Raw genomic sequence first — 15,348 nt, 5'->3', positions numbered from 1 at the left:
AGCAGCAGAGGCAATGAACACGTTGAAACCGGCAAATAGGAAAACATCTATCATTAAGCAACAATAGAATAAGCAGTGTATGGCAAAGAGAAGGAAGAAAGGAAGAAATAATATTTCAAGGAAAGAAAGGAAATAAAGTACAAGCAATTGTGTCTTTATATACTGACACTGTAGATCTTTCTACACCGGGACAGCAGAGGGCGCACTAGGGCCATCAGCCACATCAGTGCCTGAAATATGGTTCAATAGGAACAAGGAGGACATTCAGCCCCTCAAGCTGCTTACACTGGAACAGAATGAGTATTTCAAACCCTCGAGCCTGTTACACAGACAGGGAAAGAGCCTATATAGTATGTCAATCCTATTACTGAGGAACAGTATAATGCCATTCAGCCCTTGAACCTGTTGCACAGGAAAAGAAGGATGCCATTCAGCCGCTTGAGCCTGTTACATTGGAACATGAGGAGGCCAGTCAACCCCTCGAGCCTGTTGCATAGGAATAGAAGGAGGTTATTCAGCCCCTCGAGTCTGTTACATAGAAACAGGAGGAGACTATTCAGTTCCGTGAGCCTGTCACACAGGAACAGAAGGAAGTAATTCGGACACAGAATCCTGTTGCACAAGAACAGCAGGAGGCCACCAGCCCTTCGAGCCTGTTATATAATAACAAGAGGAGGCCATATTGCCTTAGAGCCTTTTACACAGGACAGGTGGTGGCCATTCAGCCTCTTCAGCCTGTTACATAGGAACAGGAGGGTCTTATTCAGACCACTCAAGCCTGTTAGATAGGAAGAGGAGATGGCCATTCTGTCCCTCGAGTCTGTTGCACAGTAACAACATGAAGCCATTCAGCCTCTCGAACTAGTTACACAGGAGAAGGCCATTCAGCCCATCAAACATCTTACATAGGAACAGGAGGATGTCATTCTGTCAATCGAGTCTGTTACTGAGGAACCGGAGCCGGCCATCAAGCTGCTCGAGCCTGATACACAGCAGCTGGAGGAGGCCATTCATCCCCTTGATCCAATTACACAGGTACAGGAAGAAGCCAGTGGTACGGCAGCACCGTGGTTATCTTACTGGTTTGTTAATCCAGGGGCCTGGACAAATGATCTGGAGACATGAAAGAAAATCCCACCACAGCAGTTGGCGAATTTAAATTCAGACAATGAAGTGAATCTGGAATTGCAAAGCTGGTATTTTTATAAGTTACCATGAAACTACCGGATTTTTGTAAAAACCCATCTGGCTCACAAATGTCCTTTAGAGAAAGAAACCTGCCGTCCTTACCTGCTGTGACCTGTCTGTGACTCCAGACAAACAGCAATGACTCTTAACTGTCCTCTGAAATGGTAGCAAACCGCTACAAAGAAATATCTTAAGAATAAAATCGCAAAGACCACTCAGCATCGATAAAGGCGCCCGCAGCCCAGCCCTCCTCCCGTACATAAAGGAACTTGTGCCGTGATTGGGGGAGCTGTACCACAGACGGGTCAAGCAACTGCCTGACAGACATAATCAAACCGGATCATTCTGTGTCTGTTTAAAAGGGATGTGCTGTCAGTCGCGGATCATTCTGTGTCTGTTTAAAAGGGATGTGCTGTCAGTCGCGGATCATTCTATTTCTGTGTAAAAGGGATGTGCTGTCAGTCCCGGATCATTCTGTGTCTGTTTAAAAGGGATGAGCTGTCAGTCCCGGATCATTCTCTGTCTGTTTAAAAGGGATGTGCTGTCAGCCCGGGATCATTCTGTGTCTGTTTAAAAGAGACATGCTGTCAGTCCCGGATCATTCTGTGTCTGTTTAAAAGGGACATGCTGTAAGCCCGGGATCATTCTGTGTCTGTTTAAAAGAGACATGCTGTCAGTCCCGGATCATTCTTTCTCTGTTTAAAAGGGATGTGCTGTCAGTCCCGCATCATTCTGTGTCTGTTTAAAAGGGATGTGCTGTCAATCCCGGATCATTGTGTGTCTTTTTAAAAGGGAGGTGCTGTCAGTCCCAGATCATTCTGTGTCTGTTTAAAAGGTATGTGCTGTCAGTCTCGGATCATTCTGTGTTTGTTTGAAAGGGATGTGCTGTCGGTCCTGGATCGTTCTGTGTCTGTTTGAAAAGGATGTGCTGTCGGTCCTGGATCATTCTGTGTTTGTTTAAATGGATGTGCTTTCAGTCCCGGTCATTCTGTGTCTGTTTAAAAGGGATGTGCTGTCGGTCCTGGTTCATTCTTTGTCTGTTTAAAAGGGATGTGCTGTCGGTACTGGTTCATTCTTTGTCTGTTTAAAAGGGATGTGCTGTCAGTCCCGGATCATTCTGTGTCTGTTTAAAAGGGATGTGCTGTCGGTCCTGGTTCATTCTTTGTCTGTTTAAAAGGGATGTGCTGTCAGCCCCGGATCATTCTGTGTCTGTTTCAAAGGGATTATACATAATGTTATACAGAAACAGGCCAACTGTTCTCTGTCGTCGTTAATGCTCCACACGAGGTTCCTCCTAATCTAATTTACCTCACCTTGTCAGCATATTCCTTTCCCCCTCCCTCTTAAATGCATCTGTGTCATTCACCTCAACTAATTCTCTTTGGAGCTCCTTCCTCATCTCCACCAGTCTTTGGGTAAATAAATTACTCCTGAAGTCGTTACTGTGTTTATCGGTTATTATTTACGACCTGTAATTCTGGACACCACCACAATTCGAAGTATCAGCGTGTAGTTGCGATGGCCGAGTAATTAAGGCGCTGCATTCGAAATCCTACGGGCTTTCCCCGCTCAAGTTTGAACACTACTTGCAGCGATTCTACTGCAAGCCATTTATTTAATTTAATCGGCTCCCTGTGGAGGTCACTGGCTCCGAAACTGATCAGAATTCCCTCCACTGCACTTTATTACACTGATTAACGCAAAGCTGTTGTGCCAACTAGAAACACTGAAAACTTATCGGCATTATTTAGATATTGTGGGTTTGTTGGAAACTCTTTGCAAAGATTAGTGAGAAATATACACACAGAACAGCCCTGCAATGTTTGGAAGGAAATCATCTTTAGTGCGGTTTGGGTTTATTAAGATTTTACACGTTTTACCAGGTTTAATAAGTGAATAAAACGTACAGGGCAGGACCCGAACCTGACATTTTCTGATGATCTCTGGTGGAAGAGCAAACTGCACAAATCTACAACATGTGACTGAACGCATGCTAAACAGCGGACACAATCTGTTTAGACAGAGCTAAGCGACCCAACAACCAATAAATCATGTCAAAGCTCTGCAGATACGGCATGTCGGTGGTAGAGTGAGTGATTGTTTATGGTGGTGGATGGGGTGCCAAACAGGCGGACAGCTTTATCCTGTATTTTGTCGAGCTTGTTGAGTGCTGCACTCATCCAAGCAAGTGGAGAGTATTTCAGCACACTCCTGACGTGTGCCTTGTGGATGGCGGAAAAGCTTTGAGGAGTCAGGACACTCGGCACGGTATACCCACCCTCTGAAATGCTTTTTTCGCCACACTATTTATGTGGCTGGTCCAGTTAAGATTCTGGTCAATGGTGAACCCCAGGATTTTGATGGTGGGGGATTCAGTGATGGTAATGCTGTCGAATGTCAAGGGGCCGTGGTTAGCCTCTCGCTTGTTTGAGATGGTCATTGTTTGGCACTTGTGTGGCGCCAATGTCATAAGATGTCGGCTGTGGTCATGTGTGGCTCACAATGACATATGCACAGCATTTGCCGATGGGATGGTGTATGATTGACAACAGCAGGTTGTCTGTAGAGAGATTAGTGCCGCAACTTGTCCGATAGTATCTGGAGATTTGAAGACATCTCGAAAATATAAGCTTGGGACCTAAAAGTAAATTGAATTTGACGGTGTATTTAAAACATGAAGGCCGGTTAGCTCAGTTGGTTAGAGCGTAGCAGTGATAATGCCCAGGGTGTGGGCTCGATCAGCGTACGGGCCATTTGCTTATTTTGTTGGGCTGTTCAATTTCTTATTTTTCTATTTTTGAGCAGCGTAAAGAGGTTGGATGTAAACTCACACGGGACCTGCAATATTTTGAAGCAAAGATGTAAAACCTTAGTTCTGCTGAGAGCTCGTGGACCTGAAAGGTGAACCCTAAGTTTTTCTGTCCACAGATGTTCCCTGACCTGCGGAGTGTTTCCAGATTTTAATTAAAAATTCCAGATCCTTTGGGACTTCTCGAATTATAATCAGTGAATGGTTCACAGATGCTGATTGGTTTGGAATGCATAGAATGGAACTGAAATAAGGACAATCCCGTGGTTTAGCCAATCATTATCACCAATATTTTGCCATGCAGCACAGTGGCCGCGTGGCCTAATGGGTAAGACGTCTGACTTCAGTGTTAAATCTTCAAGTATTTTTACACGCTTGTTCAACTTCATAAAACCAAACCGCTTTCCCACTCATTTGCTGGAGGTGATTTCCTTCCAAACATTGCAGCGGTCTTTATAAAATGTTATTTTTCGTGCCCTTTTACATGGATATTTCTCACTGATCTTTGCCAATAAGAACATAAGCACATAAGAAATAAGAGCAGGAGTAGGCCATACAGCCCCTTGAGCCTGCTCCTTCATTCAATAAGATCATGGCTAATCATCGACGTCAACTCCACTTTCCCATCTGATCTCCACATCCCTTGATTTTCCAAGAGTCCAAAAATCTATTTACGTCAGCATTGAACGTAATCAAAGACACAGCATTCACAGCCCTCTCGGGCAGTAAATTTCGAAGATTCACATCCCAGTCAGAGAAGAAATTCCTCCTCATCTTCGTCTTAAATGGGCGACGCCTTATTCTAAATCTATGCTCCCTGGTTCCACATAACCCCACCAGGGGACACATCCTCCCAGCATCTACCCTGTCAATCCTTTTCAAAATCTTGCATGTTCCAATGAGATTTCCTCTCATTATTCTAAAGTCCAGGGAGCAGAGGCCCATTACGCACGACCTCTTATCATAGGACAGCACTCTCAGCCCAGGAATCAATCTAGTGAACCTTCGTTGCACAGCCTCCAAGGCAAGTATTAGGACACCCAAATTCTGCACACTGCTCCATGTGTGGTCTCAACAAGACCCTGTACAATTAGAGCAAGTCGTCCTTTCTCTTATACTCCAACCTCCTTGCAATTAAGGGCAATATGGAAGTTGCCTTCCGTATTGCTTGCTGTACCTGCATGCCAGCTTCTGTGTTTCTTGCACGAGGACACCCACATCTCTCTGAAAAACAACATTTGAAAGTTTTTCACCATTGATAAATATTCTCTTTTTTTATGGTTTCTACTGAAGTGAATAACCTCACATTCCCTATATTATACTCCATCTGCCAACGCACTGCCCACTCACTTAGTCCAATTATATCCCTTTGCAGGCTTTTTGTGATTTCCTCAAAGCTTACTGTCACACCTAGCTTTGGATCATCAGCAACACTGGATAAATTACACTCAGTCCCGTCATCTAGGTCATTAATATAGATTGTAAATAGCTGAGACCCCAACACTGATCCTTGCGGCACTCCATTGTATACAGCCTGCCAACCTGAAAAAGATCTGCTTATCCCTACTCTCTGTTTTCTGTCCAATAACCAATCCTCTATCCATACTGCTATATTACCCCCAACCACATGAGCCCGTATCCTGCGTAATGACCTTTTATGTGGCACATAATCGAATGCCTTTTGGAAATCCAAATACATGGATTCCAGCTTTTTCCCGAAAATGATGTCAGGCGAACTGGCCTGCTCTTCCCTCTTTTAACTCTCCCTCCTTTCTTCAATAGCGGTGTTACATTTGCGACCTTCCAATCTGCTGGGACCATTCCAGAATCTAGGAATTTTGGAAGACCTAAACCAATGCATCCACTGTCTCTTTAGCCACCTATTTGAGGATCCTGGGATGAAGGCCATCAGTTCCTGGTGATTTGTCGGTTTTTAATTCCATTAGTTTCTCTAGCACTTTATTTCTACTGATATTAAAAATGTTATGTTCCTTACCCTCATTAGACCCTTAGTTCTGCACCATTTGTGGTAGGGTTTTTGTACATTCTACTCTGAATACGGATCCAAAATATTTGTTTGACGATTCTGCGATTACCTTATTCCGCGTAATAATTGGTCCTGTCTCGGCCTCTAAGGGACCAGCGTAAAATAGTTTCGAACAAATCCACAATATCTAATTGATGACGAATACCTTAAATGTCTTTCCAATTGGAAGAACAGCTTTGCGTTAATCAGTGTAATAAAGTGCGTTGGAGGGAATTCTGATCATTTTCGAGGTCAATAATCTCTACAGGGAGCCGATTAAATAAAAAAAAGAGCTTCCAGCACAATCGCTGCGATCAGGGCTCGAATTCTTGTGGTGGCACGTTGAATTGTAGTGTAACCCAGTGCTTAATCCACTCGGCCATAACAGCTACATAATGCGAGTGTTTTAATAGTAAAAGGGCATGTTCCAAAGAGCAGACACATGCTCCGCTTAATATAAATGAAGTAGATGTAGGGTTTTTGGATTTCCAGAAGGCATTCTACAAGTTGCCACTAAAAGGTTACTGCACGAGATAAGAACACAGTGGATTGCGGGCAATATATTGGCATGGATAGCGGATTGGCTAACAAAAAAAAACAGAACGTCAGGATAACTGGGTCATTTTAAGTTTGGCAATTAGTAACTAGTGGGGTGCCACAGGGATCAGTGTTGGTTCCTCAACTATTTACAATCTTTATTAATGAGTTGGATGAAGGGACCTCGTGTACTGTAGCCAAATTTGCTGATGATACAAATATAGTTGTGCAAGCAAATGTGAGAAGGACAAGTGTCTGCAAAAGGATATGTTAGGTTATGTGGGAGGGCAAAAAATTGGCAGATTCATTATAATGTTGGAAAATGTGAGGTTATCCACTTTGGAGGGAAGAATGAAACAGACAAATATTATTTAAATGGAGTGAGACTACAAAATGCTGCGTTACAAAAGTATGTGGCGGTCCTAGTACATGAAAACCAAAAAGTTAGCATGCAGTTACAGCAAGTAAATAGGGAAGCTAATGGAATTTCGGCCTTTACTGCAAGTGGTATGGAGTGTAAGAGTAGGGACGTTTTGTTGCAATTTTACAGGGCGCTGCTGAGACCACACCTGGAGTACTGCCGACAGTTGTGGTCTCCATATTTAAGGAAGGATATACTTGTATTGGAGGCAGTGCAGCAAAGATTAATTAGGTTGATTCCTGGGATGGAGGGGTTGACGTATGACGAAAGGTTGAGCAGGTTGGGCCTAGACTCATTGGAGTTTAGTAGAATGAGATGTGATCTTATTGAAACATATAAGATTCTGAGAGGTATTGATAGCGTGGAGGCTTAGAGGATGTTTCCCCTGGTGGGATTATCTAGAATTAGAGGGCATCATTTCAGATTAAGGTCTCGCGCATTTAAGACGGAGTTGAGGAGGAAGTTCTTCTCTCAGAGGGTCGTAAATCTTTGCTATCTCTACCCCAGAGAGCTGTGGAATCGGAGTCATTGAAGGTATTCAAGGCGGAGAAGGAGAGATATTTGAACTACAAGGGATTCAAGGAGTATGGGGAGAGAGAAGGAAAGTGGTGTTGAGGCCAAGATTGGATCCGCCATGATGGTGTTGAATGGCGGAGACGGCTCGAGGGATCGATTGGATTACTCCTTTTCCTGTTTCTTAGGTTCTTTAGTTCATATGTAACAACATTTTGTGACGGCTATATTGTAGCGTATGTGCCTTTAAGAGCCCCCTGTTTACTGTAATGCCGGTAATGGCCACTCGGGCTATATAAGCCTGTATATTGTGTTGTATCAGTTAGTTCCCCTCCACACTTGGTTCAGTAAATACCTGTGAAACCAACTCCTGTCTTCAGTGTCTCTATTAACACACGGACACAACAGTGGTGACGAATTGGAAACGGACTTACCTGCAATTCGGCAGCACCTCAAGGACATCGATTCCACTGGCGTCCAAAGTTGAAGAAAATCAAGAAGAAGGAAAAGCTGTGGTTTCACCAGCTAGCTATGCTGGTGGCAGGTACTGCAATAATCCTTCCTGGGCGTCGGGCTGTGGCTCCAGCGGCTGGCTCTGCAGCTAGGCCAAGCAGCGAAAGCAGAGGCAAGCAGTAACAGACGGAGAGGGAGCACTAGGGAGATGGCCGGCGCTGCAAGCAGGTCGGTGTTCAGACCTAGAGAGAGAGTCCGGCGGGAACGAGTCTCCAACTGTAAATAAATAAATAAAAAGAAGGGAAACCCGCGGGAAACAGCGTTGTCATCGGCAGCAGCGGCGGGGAGGCGCGGGACGTGCCATTTTTTTTCTAAGATGCCTAAGTCTGGCAATATTGACGCTTTTGATAACGAGATAGAGGATTGGACCACATATGTGGAAAGAGTGGAGGTATATTGCACCGCAAATGGAATAGAAAATGAATAGAAAGCGTCAGTACTTCTAAATCTAATGGGCGCAAAGACATACGGGCTGTTACGAAACAAAATCACACCAGCCAAACCAAAGGACAAGAATTTTAAATAAATTGTTGATACACTACAGGAGCACTTAAACCCAACACCGCTGCTGATAGCAGAACGATTCAAATTCTTCAAGAGGAATCAACACAAGAATGAAAATAACGCTGATTACCTCACCGAATTAAGAAAGCTATCAAAGCACTGCCAATTCGGGGCAGGACTAGCAGATTATCTTCGAGACAAATTCGTCTGCGGTCTCCTAAGTGAAGGAACACAGATAAGGCTGCTTTCTGAAAAAGATTTAACACTGGACAAGGCTTTCAGTATGGCTGTATCATACGAAGCAGCCGCAAGAGGAGCTGCAGAGATACAACAAAAGACACAGGACTTCAGCACCCATGAAATGACACAAGGTTTCAAGAGATGTTATCGCTGCGGCAGATCCACCCATGACCAGAGGGACTGCTGGTTCAAGGGCAAAGCATGCAGGCAATGCCGAAAGACTGGACACATTGCACGGGTATGCCAATCTGGACAGAAAAAAATCCATGGACAGAAAAAAAATAATCAATAAAGAAAAGTACAGAAAGGTATTCGCTGCTAAGTGACTGGTAGAACAGCTGAGACATTGTTTGCTGAGAGACTGTTAGAACAGGTGAGACATTGGTTGCTGAGGGAATGTTAGAACAGGTGAGACATTGGTTGCTGAGAGAATGTAAGAACAGTTGAGACATTGGGTGCTGAGAGGCTGTTAGAACAGGTGTGATATTGGTTGCTGAGAGACTGTTAGAACAGATGAGACACTGGGTGCAGACAGACTGCTGAACAGGGGAGACATTGGCTGCTGAGGGACTGTCAGGACATGTGAGACATTGGGTGCTGAGAGACTGTTAGAACTGGTGAGACATTGAGTGCGGAGAGACTGTTAGAACAGGTGAGTCATTGAGTGCGGAGAGACTGTTAGAACAGGTGGGACATTGGCTGCTAAGTGACTGGTAGAACAGCTGAGACATTGCTTGCTGAGAGACTGTTAGAACAGGTGAGACATTGGTTGCTGAGGGGATGTTAGAACAGGTGAGACATTGGTTGCTGAGAGAATGTAAGAACAGTTGAGACATTGGGTGCTGAGAGGCTGTTAGAACAGGTGTGATATTGGTTGCTGAGAGACTGTTAGAACAGGTGCGATATTGGGTGCAGAGAGACTGCTAGAACAGGTGAGACATTGGTTGCTGAGAGAATGTTAGAACAGGTGAGACATTGGGTGCTGAGATACTGTTAGAACAGGTGAGACATTGGGTGCTATGTGCCTGGTAGGACAGGTGAGACTTTGGCTGCTAAGAGACTGTTAGAACAGGTGAGACATTGTGTGGAGAGTAACTGTTAGAAGCGGTGAGGCATTGTGTGCAGAAAAACTGTTAGAACCGTTGAGGCATTGGGTGCAGAGGGACTGTTAGAAAAGCTATTATTTTGTGTAGTGTGAAGCTTTAATGACCCGTTGTGACATTATGCCTGTTACTGGAGCCGTAGTCATTGGCATGATTACCTCAAACTGTTTACCCAAACGACAATGGTGCCGGCCTGATCTTATCATCATTTCACACCAGAGCTTCTCCCTACTGCTCGATACCTTCTTTCCTTCTCCACTCCTCTCACCTCCACTTCTGCATTGCAACATAACAACACAGGAATTGCTAGTTCAAACAAGACCAGGTTCCATCTAGTTCAGCTTCAGCCAAAACAACAATAACAACAAATTGTATTCATAAAATATAATAAAACGTCCAAAAGCGCGTCACACGTGCGTTATAAATCAAAATTTGACTCCGGACTACCTAAGGAGATATAATGGGAGCGGTAGGTTTTAAGGACCGTCTTAAAGGAGGGGGGAGAGGTAGAGAGGTGGAGAGGTTTAAAGAGCGAAGTGCAGAGCTAAGGACATTGGCAGCTGAAGGCACTGCCATCAATGTTGGAGCAATTATAATGTAGTGCTGGAGAAGTTTCCAGATATAGGGAGCAGCGAGGCCACAGAGGGATTTGAAATCAAGGATGAGTACATTAAAATCTAGACGTTGCTTAACTGGGAGCCAGCGTCAGTCAGAGAGCACAGCAATGATGGGTGAATGGGATTTGACGCGAGTTATCACACAGGCACCGGAACTTTAGATGACCACAAGTTTACGTCGGGTAGAAAGCGGGAAGACCTGCCAGGGGTGCATTGGAATAGTCACCTCTGAAGGTAACAAAGGCAAGTATGAGGGTTTCAGCAGCAGATTAACTGAGGCAGGGACGGTGATTATATGGCCCGAATATGTCGCTCGAATCTCTTCTTGGGGTCAAAAACGACACCAAGGTTGTGAGCAGCCTGGTTCAGGCTCGTGGGGCCGTATGGCCTACTCCTGCTCTTATTTCTTATATTATTATGTAAGGGAAAGGGAGGTGGGGGGTTTGTACCAGAAACCGAATTCAGAAGAACAGAGAGTTGTGGGTTGTTTTAGGGCTGGAAAAGGTTACTGAGATAAGGAGGTTTGAAGCTGCAGAGGGATTTGAAAACGCGGATGAGATTTGTAAAGTGGAGGCTTGCTGGACCAGAGCCAATGTAAGTCAGCAAACGTAGGGGTGATGGTAATGGTGATTACATAGGATTACATAGGAAATACGGCACAGAAACAGGTCATTCGGCCAAACCAGTCCATGCTGGCGTTTGTGCTCCACTCGAGCATCCCCCCGACTTTCCTCTTTTAAATTTATCAGGATAACCTGCTGTTCCCATCTCGCTCATATGCATGCCTAACCGCCCCTTAAATGCATCTATTCTATGCTTCAAGCATTCCCTGTTTTAGCGAGTTCCACATTTGCACATTTATTTGGGTAAAGAAGCTTCTTTTGAATTCCCTATTGGATTTCTTGGTGACAATCTTATATTGGTGGCCACTAGTTACGCTCGTCCCAACAAGTGGACACATTCTCTTTGTATCCACTCGATCAAAAACCCTTCAGAAATTTAAAGACCTGTATTAGATTAACCTCAGACCTCGAACATAAGAACATAAGACGTAGGAGCAGGATTATGTCATTTGCCCCTCGAGCCTGCTTCGCCATTCAATAAGATCATGGCTGATCTGATCTTGGCCTCAACTCCAATTCCCTGCCTGCTCCCCATAACCCTTGGATCCCTTATCTTCCAAAATCTATCCCTCTTCACTTTAAACATTTTCCATGAACCAGAATCCACGACACTCTGGGGATGAGAATTCCAAAAATTCACGAACCACTGAGAGAAGAAATGTCTCATAATTTCCGGTTTAAATGGGTGCCCCCTTATACTGAAATTATGCCCCCCTAGTTCTGGATTTCCCACGAGGGGAGAAACCATTCTGCATCAAGAGAAAAAGAGTCCCTGTCTGTTCATCCTTCACTATATATAAGCCCTCGCATTTCTGGTATCATCCTTGTAAATCTTCTATGCACCCTCTCCAGTGCCACTATATAATTTTATAATATAGCGGCCAGAAACGTACCAATTGTGGTCTAACCAAGTTTCGATATAGGTTTAGCATAACTTCGCTACTATTCAATGCTATACCTCAAGTAATAAACATTAGTGCATGGTTTGCTTTTTTAATGCCTTGCTAAACTGTGTCGCAAATTTTAATTATTTGTATATTTGTACTCTGAGATCCCTTTGTTCCGCTGCCCCACCTGGACTCACAACCATCAAGTAATAAGTGACCTCGCTATTCTTCCTACCAAACTGTAATACCTCGAATTTATTTGTGTTGAACTTCAATTACATGCCCCTTCTGCACGTTTATTAATGTCTTCCTGTACTTTGTTGCAGGCATCCTTAGTATTTACTATGCCCACCACACCTCCCCGCCCCTACCCGATGTGGTGTCATCCGCAAATTTAGAAATTGTGTTTTCGATTCCGGAGTCTAAATCGTTAAAATAAATTGTAAACAACAGTGGTCCCAGCACTGATCCTTGTGGAACACCTTCTGCCACTGAGAATAGCTAACCTTTACGCCTACTCTCTGCTTTCTGTCTTGAAACCAGCTAACTATCCATTCTGCTACTAGTCCCCTGACTCCGCATTCTCTGATTTGTTCATCAGTCTATTATGGGGAACCTTATCGAAGGCCTATTGAAAATCTAGATGAATTACATCTGATGCATTACCACCAACAAGACTTTACCTTTTGAAATCCATGCTGACTATTCATTACTATATTTTTGTTTTCGAGATGTTGTTCTATTTCCTCCTTTAATAGGGATTCCATTACTTTTCCTACCACCGATATTTGGCGAAAAGGTCTATAATTGCCTTGACATCTGCGATAACCATTCTTAAATATAGGTATTACGTTAGCTATCTGGCAGTCCTCTGGCACAACGCTTTCATCTAACGAATTATTAAATATGTGTAGGATTGCCTCTGGTATCTCTTCCCTCGGTTCTTTTTAATATGTGTGGATGCAAACCAGGGGTTTTATCCTCTTTGATTTTGATTAGTTTATTTAATATATGCTCTCTTTTTATTTTAAACTAGCTGGGGTGCCCGGCTTTGCCCAGGCTTTTTTGTAAAACTGGTTATGATACTGGTGGGCTGGTCGCTCTCCTCTCCCATCACTCCCCCTCTCCGCTCCCTCCCCCTCTGCTCTCCCTCCCTCCCCCTCTCCATCCCCCTCTCCCTCTCCTCTCCCTCCCTCCCCCTCTCCTTTACCTCCCTCCCCCTTTCATCTCCCTTCCTCCCTCCCCCTCTCTCTCTCCCTTCACCTGTCTCTCCCACCTTTCCTCTGTCTCCCTCCCTCTCCTCTCCCTCCCTAGTTCATCAGGCCCGGCCTGACTCACCTCAGTACCAGAACGGAGTCAGTCCAACAACGGGAGGCTGGGTGCCCATCGTTCTGAAGCGAGCCCGGGGTTCCTCATGGATAACGCGGCGGGCCTTTTGGACCTGCTTGGCCGAGTGACAGATGAACGCCTTTCGCTGCGGGCTCCCATGTCCGATTGCGGTCAGGGACGGCTCGTTGGAAAGCCGCGGTTTTCCGATCCCGCACTCATGGCAAGAGAGAGAGGGTGAAGGAGAGAGAGAGAGATAGCGTGAAGGAGAGAGAGAGAGAGGGAAGAGGAGAGGGAAAAGGAGAGAGAGAGAATGAGGGAAGGAGATCGCTTTCCCGTGGCCGCCATTTTGTAAGGCACTAACGGCGTTTGAAGGATTAGGCCCCGCCCACACACGCCATGAAACGCCCCCCGTGAGGCATGCGCTCCCCCTTGTAGGATTGGTCAACCTTCACGTCACTCAATGCTAATGAGCAGATTTCCCCTGTATGATTGGCCAACCGCAAATGAGCGGATTTTTGAGAGTTTTATGTATACTGTCAGCACAGTTTTTGTGTGACCAAAAAGTAAATACGCCTATGACACTCCCCTAATCATAAGCTTGCTTTTGCTATAACATATGTGTAGTTACGCTCTACAACTTTTGAGTGTATGGCAAATGGACATACACGCAGACAGAGAGACACGCAGACAGTTGGACGGATCCTTTTATATATATAGACTAGCTGGGGGGGCCCGGCGTTGCCAAGGCTTCTTTGTAAAACAGCAGTTTACAGGGCCGCGTGGTTTACGGCCGACCGCTGCCACTCCCCCGCTCTGTGTCTCGGGCTGAGCGGTTGTGAGGCCCGACCCGAGTGACCCCAACTCTGAGGGGGAGAGAGAGAGACTTGGGGGGGGGGAGAGAGAAAGAGAGACAGGGGAGAGAGAGTAGAAAGACTGGGGGGAGAGAGAGGAGAGAGACTAGGGAGAGAGAGAGCGAGAGAGAGAATGGGGAGATAGAGAGAGAGAGAGAGAGACTGAGGGGGAGAGAGAGCGAGACTGGGGGAGAGATGGGGAGAGAGAGTGAGAGAGACTGGGGGAGAGAGAGAGAGAGACGGGGGAAGGGAGAGAGAGACTGGGGAGAGAGAGAGACAGAATGGAGGTGGGAGAGACAGGAGGAGAGAGAGAGATGGAGAGAGAGAGAGACTGTGAGAGAGAGACTGGAGGAGGGAGAGCCTGGAGGAGAGAGAGAGACTGGGAGACTGGGGGAGAGAGAGAGACTGGGAGGGAGAGAGAGTGCGCGAGACTGAGGGGCGAGAGAGAGACAGGGAGAGAGAGAGAGAAACTGGGGGAGAGAGAGAGAGAGAGAGAGACTGGGGGAAGAGATAGAGACACTGGGAGACAGAGAGAGCGAGACTGGGAGACAGAGAAAGAGATAAAGAGACAGGGAGAGAGAGAGATTGGGGGGGAGAGAGGGAGAGGGCTAGAAATTCGGTATCAACCCATTTGGAGAGGGAAGGAGAGAGAGACAGAGAGAGAGAGGGAAGGAGAGAGAGAGAGAGAGAGGGAAGGAGAGAGTGGAGGGACCTGGAGAGAGCAGACACGCTGAAGATGGGCTGCTGAATTTTTTAGGGTTTTTTTTCATTTAAGTGTAGAAAAAGCTACACTTCAAGTTCTAAAAGTTAAATTTAACTTTAGTCAAAGTTAGCTCAGTTTAGTTTAGTTTAGTTTAAGTTTAAGATGAAGTTTAGTATAGTTTAAGTACCAAAGCACCTAAGAAAAAGACCGCCAAAAAGAGCACCAAAGAGAAAAAAAAGACCCGGAAAGAAAGAAAAAAAAAGAAAAGACAGCGAGATAGAGTAAAATAAACCCGGGGAAAAACCGGAATAGCGAGGCACCAAAGCAGAGCCCGAGCAGCAGCCGCAGCACGGAGCCTGAAGCCCGGGAAAGGCCCGAGGAGCCGGGCCGAGACCGAGGCCCAGAGACCGTGGGGTCAGAGAGGGGCAGCAGCCCAGAGACACCGGGAAACAGTGGCTCCCAGACCCAGACCGGGAGGAGAGGC

This window comes from Somniosus microcephalus, unplaced genomic scaffold (assembly GCF_052327205.1).
Source record: "Somniosus microcephalus isolate GS21.2 unplaced genomic scaffold, FLI_Smic_1.0 unresolved_chr8, whole genome shotgun sequence".
NCBI lineage: Eukaryota > Metazoa > Chordata > Chondrichthyes > Squaliformes > Somniosidae > Somniosus > Somniosus microcephalus.
Note: the sequence above shows the minus strand (reverse complement) of the source record.